The sequence below is a fragment of the Macrobrachium rosenbergii genome, chromosome 37, assembly GCF_040412425.1.
Source record: "Macrobrachium rosenbergii isolate ZJJX-2024 chromosome 37, ASM4041242v1, whole genome shotgun sequence".
Lineage (NCBI taxonomy): Eukaryota > Metazoa > Arthropoda > Malacostraca > Decapoda > Palaemonidae > Macrobrachium > Macrobrachium rosenbergii.
The window spans coordinates 41,293,874-41,299,838 of record NC_089777.1 but is presented as its reverse complement, the minus strand read 5'-3'; positions in this window follow the sequence as shown (position 1 = coordinate 41,299,838).

Below are 5,965 nucleotides of genomic sequence, written 5' to 3'. Positions count from 1 at the left end.
TGACAGGGATGATTTAATACGCTCAAAACACTCCAAGACACTCACTGGACTAAGCAAGCGTTCCGCAACAAATCTGTCAGAGATGATAGGGATGTGAAATTACGACTAAACCTACAACATGAGTTTGCAAGACCTAAAAAACTTCATAGTTGTTTCTTGGTTGTAAGAAAACTTACATTGACAACTGCATCAATCTTACTCTTCTGGGGGCTAATACTATAGACACCAATCATAAAAACAAGGTAACAAGGTAAGTGATTTAATGGAACCTAAAATTACACTTCCCAGACTTAACAGTAAGTCCATGGGACTTCAATTTATCCAATACTTCACGGCATTGAAGTTAAATGAGCGGGCCAATCTTTGTTAAAAATGAGGTTGTTATCAAACCATCCAAAATCTTTTGCATCAGCTTCCTGTATGTCACACAAGCAGTAACCAACCCAAAGTGGGCATAGGTTTGTACATCATCAGTCCACGCTGTGTAGGGAATGCAGTAAGGGGCTTGCTTTCCTCCTTCATTGGTATTTAATGGTAAGCCCTTACGTCAATGTCTGAGATAAATTTGTTAGAAAATTTGAATAATTCATCTTCAACATTGGGCATTGGTTTGGCATCAAAGAGAGTGATTGAATTTATACCTCTAAAATCCTGGGGGTATGTCTATCGTATCCATCTCCTTTTTCACCATTACCACAGATCAAAATAGTGATTCTGAAGGTTTAATGATATCTTAATTCCATCAACTTGTCAATCTCCTTGTTAAAAGCAACTCTGAAATGTAATGGTATAGAATAAACTTTCTAAGCAGTTCACTGGACAGCAAAAGAATTTCATAATATACTGAGTTAGTTTTCCCTGCAATGTCAGAAAATACTTCCATAAAATCAACAAGAACCTGAAGGAGTTCTCCTTTTGGGTTGCATCTAATTCAAGATTAATGGTTACATCTGAAACAGAGTGGCCAGTGTATCAAAGATTATTTCATTAGCAGAATCCTCCTCTTTGCATTTGCCTTCTGATACTACACAATATCCAAGGTACTGAGACTTATTACATGGGTTAGCATATTTAGATCTGAGTCCACGTTGTCAACATCAAGATTATTCACAGCTATTTGTACTCTTCTGGTCAATAGATTTTGTATTTATCCATAGATAAGCTTAGATTCTCAAGAGAAAGTTCAAATCTCTTCTAACCTGGAAACAATGGTCAATGACAAACTGATAAGTGCTTTTGGTCTTGTTATTTGGGTCTGGCTTTACCCACAGATCATTCAGTATTGACAATGGTTCTCTAGCTTGCCTACCACAGTGTAGTTCAAAAAGGGAAAACCCTTACGAATCACTGGGTATCTCTCATAGCAGATAAACACAAGGACTGTATCTGTGCCAGTCATTGGGTCTTGTTAAAGTTTCTTGAGGACTGACTTCAATATTGCATGCTGTCAGTCAATCCTCCCGTTACCCATAAACATGGTAGTAAATAGAGTTTGATTCCTAAAGTTCATATACCCTTTTTTCATAATCTCTGACGTAAACAGAGTACCTCCGTCTGATAAGTTCATATACCCTTCCCATAATCTCTGATTTAAACTGAGTACCTGTCTGATAAGATTTCTTTTGGTATATCTACCCTAGAAAAAATGGATACCAAAGCTTCTGCAACATCAACTGACATATTTTCAGAGGGGCAGCTTCTGGAAAGCTAGTGGAAAAGTCGACCAAGGTTAAATTACACTTGTCCCCCTCAGCAGAACTAGGTCTGATAAGACCAACAAAGTCAATAGCAACTCTCACAAATGTTGTGGAGATTATAGGCATACTCACCAATGATGCCTTTCCTGACCTGCCCTTTGGGGTACACCGCTGGTAACCATCACAAGACCTGGAATAATTCTGAACATTTATGAGCAGTCCAGTCCAATAGAAACTCTCTTTTACTTTCACTGAAGTCTTTCAGTGAGTGTGTCCAGCAACAGGAACATCATGAACAAGTTTGAAAACATTCTACCTATAGTCAGAAGGAACAACAAGATGCATCTTATATCCTTCTTGCTATCCAAAATTTTTTGAAATATAACACCTTCACCCCAATAAAATTAAAAATAAAGAGTTGCTAGACTTGATTACTTCCTTGGTTTCAGCTTTAGTTCCAATATTCTCGAGGCTAGGGCAAGATACCTGGAAATTTCTAAACTCCTCTGATGAGATTCTCAAGAGGTTAACCCCAGGCAAAAGAAGTGGGTTTAACAGGCTTATCTTTTACCTTCCCATTTCGTGACGACATTAACTTCCCACAGCATCATTAGGAGTATTGTGCATTGCAGCCCCTTGATGTGGGACCACCTTGACGTAGTGAGGGGGCTCTTGAATCCCAGGAATTTGTTCCTGGGTTTGAGTCCAAGTCTCATATATTAATATATATATATACTCGTTTGGATTAATCTTTGTGGAATTTTCCACTTATCCTAAAATTTATTGGACCTGTTAAACAGGAAGAGATATCATAGCTGGGATTGGGTTTATATCCGAAGCTAAATAATGGGAACTGTGGTAAGACTATCAACTGCCCAATAACGTTTGAACCTCCAGGGTTATCACATCGACAGCTCAAAGGCGAACTGTTCTTTAGGGCTGGACCACGGATTCCAGGGGGGTCTGGTTCTGGGGATAGGACTCTCAGGCGTTCTAGCCAGTTTGCACATAATGTGATTAGGGTGGGGATGATAGTATTCTCATAATCCCTTCCGTCCTAGCAAATGGGTCTGGCTTACACTTGGGCCACTTTAATCATGTTGTGCCATCCACTGTCAGGCAGGGTAGGGAAGCGGACATTTGGGAGTCGGCTCTCACTTGTGCCATTGGTGGAAGAATAAACTTCTTGAAGGGCTAATGATATCTTTATTTAAAGTTTTCAGGTTTAATTTTCCTCTTTTTTTACCTCAAATCTTTAAGACAAGTGGAAATAAAGATTCAAGTACTCCTGGGGCCTTTGAAGGTAGTGACTTGGCACAGTTGACAACCTCTGGAACTTCCTCTTACAACCTTTCTCTGGAAAATTCAAGTAAAATTCCTAATGTAATTGCACTGGAACCCTATGCTCCAGTACACAAAAACACACAAAAAAAAAAAAAAAAAAAAAAAGCAAATACCTTGACCCAATCTTGACTCACTTCGACTCCCTCTTTGGGAATGGAAGTTTGTCACGATTCCTGACCTTACAAACAAAGAAAATATCGGCATTGAAATTAGAAAACTTCCTGTTGAATCGACATTCAACTACTGAAATGTCATTCAGACAAGTAAAAGATCAGATGTGGTTGATAGAAAGCACAACAAAAAATCAATCAGAAAATTACTTAACTATAAAAAATACTGACAATATAAAGGTACATATAAAAAAACATGACAATATGAACAGTGCACAGGGTACCACAGATAATGATGAAGAACCAATAGAAACGAATATATTGCTGGATTCCCTTAAAGAAAGGTACAACAATGTACAAGACTGCGAAATATACGAGATGGCCAGTAGACAGAGTAATGGAAAAACACAGAGTAGCAAAGGTAAAATTTGAAGGCCATGAATTACCCTTAAAATTTAAAACCATGGGCCAAAACAGAGAACTGAGACAGTTCCAAAACCACTACAGTGCCAAAACTGTTGTATGTATGGACATACAAGGAAAAATTGCCTTAATAAATCTGTATGTGTATATTGTGGATCTGACAAACAAACCACACAGTGGAGGTGTGGTGAACTGAAATGCGTTAACTGAGGACAAAATCACCATGAGAGATCTAAGGAGTGTAAGTATTATATATATAATACAGAATTAAAATTACTTCAGGAAAGGACAGGAATGCCTTAAAAGAGGCCAAATTAGAATTAAAGTTGGAGGAATGCATGATCACGCTAGGAAACGAACGTTTTCTACTGCAATTAGATAAAAAAAAATGAAACAAAAATGTAAATAGATAATAGTAACAAAATCCTGATAGATCAATCTCGAAGAAAAATATCCACTTTGCAAGAAGAAACTAATACAGCAAAGAACCAAAAAATATATAGAAATATTTGTTCAAATTCATTTGAGATACTAAGAGAAATGAAAACACTAGAAGATAATACAAGCACCACAGAAATAATATATGATAGTTATGATGAATTAGAAGCTAAAGAAAAAAGCGAGGCCTTTATAGGACACCACCCAAGACAAAAAAAAAATTATTAGAGATACAACCATTAAAATAAAGGCGGGAGACCCGAAGAAAGAACATAAACCAAAAAATAAGAATATACCTTTGTCTCCTAGAGTAATAATAAAACCAATGGAAACAGATACCCACAACCTCAAAGAAATAGTAGAGGAACAAACCATTGACAAGAGTGATTATGTGATGGGAGAAGAGATTACTCTATCACCAACAATAGGTGCAGCAACAGTAAATGAAAAAACGACACACGAAAACACATGTGGATGTAATGAATGTTTCATCGAACTGTGCAACAAAAACAAAAGCATAAAGGACAGTTTATTAAACACTATATGAAATTTTATAAGATACAGAAATAAAGAAACTACTAGTTTAGACACTCATGAAACTAAACAATACCAAGGAACTTACATTAATAACAAGTGATTTTAATGCTCATAACTAAATATATGGGACTGTAGTTGTACAAACTCAAATAGAGCTGGTAGTAAAATAGAAGAGTTCATGGGTTCATACTACATGTGCTGTATAAATGATGACAAAATTACCACATTTTTCAAAAGCACATTGAACATTTTCCTCAGTAGACTTAACTCTTTGTACAACAAGTATAGTTGACAGATTAGACTGGAATACAGTTGATGACTTGCACACCAGTGATCATTTCCCAATATTAATTTCCTTATTGCAAAATAATCATGCAAAACATGTCCCTCACTATAACATTTATAAAGTGGACTGGGAGCGATATGAAATGCACACTAGAAATATCCCACCATTTGAATATTTAAAAGACCATAATGAAACTAATAAATTTCTTGTTGATTTCATTAAAAATGCTGCTGATAAAGAAATACCAAAATCAAAACCCCATCCAACAAAACACAAAGTTCCATACAGAATAAATATAAAATACTCAATAGGGAGACGATTAGATAATTTGAATAGAAAGTTCAGTAAAATACATAAAACATTACCGATATTGGAAGGAAATTTACAAAAATTACTATTATTACTAGAAACTGATACATTAAAACCTCTATATAACAAAATACATGCAAAATTTAAATAGTAGTAATTCAAGGAATAATCATTTGATGGAAGAAATACGTATCAGATCTCTCTAATAATATTTGCATACAAGAAATATGGGAAAAATTCCGGAAAATAAATGGTACCCATGTTAAACCACCTAGACAAGCCATATTAAAAGATGGGAAAAGAACACTTGATCCAAAAGAAATATATAAGTAAAATAATAGGAGAAAATTAAGCAAATGTAAGTAGTGATAACAATAAATTTTTGAAACAATAGAAAATTTAATATGTCAAGAGTTTGAATATGCTCTCTCGAACAGCAATAAATCTGCTCCTGGAGGTGATAATATTTGTTTTGAGATGATCTGCCACTTAGCACCTTTGGCAGAGTCATACTTATTAGCGTTTTATAATTTATGGCTTTGAAATTCATTTCCAGATGAATGGCGTGAAGCTATAATAATAATTCCTATCCCCAAACCTGGACAGGATCCCAGTAATGTAAATAACTACAGACCAATTTCGTTAACAAGCTGCTTATGCAAATTGTTAGAGAAAATGGTTAATGCTTCACTAACATGGCACATTCGAGAAAAAATTTTGAATCCCACTCAGTCCGGGTCACAATGTAACAGATCTACATTAGATTCTCTCTCTAACTTAGAAGACCATAATATACACAGAGGTTTTGAACGATAACAAAT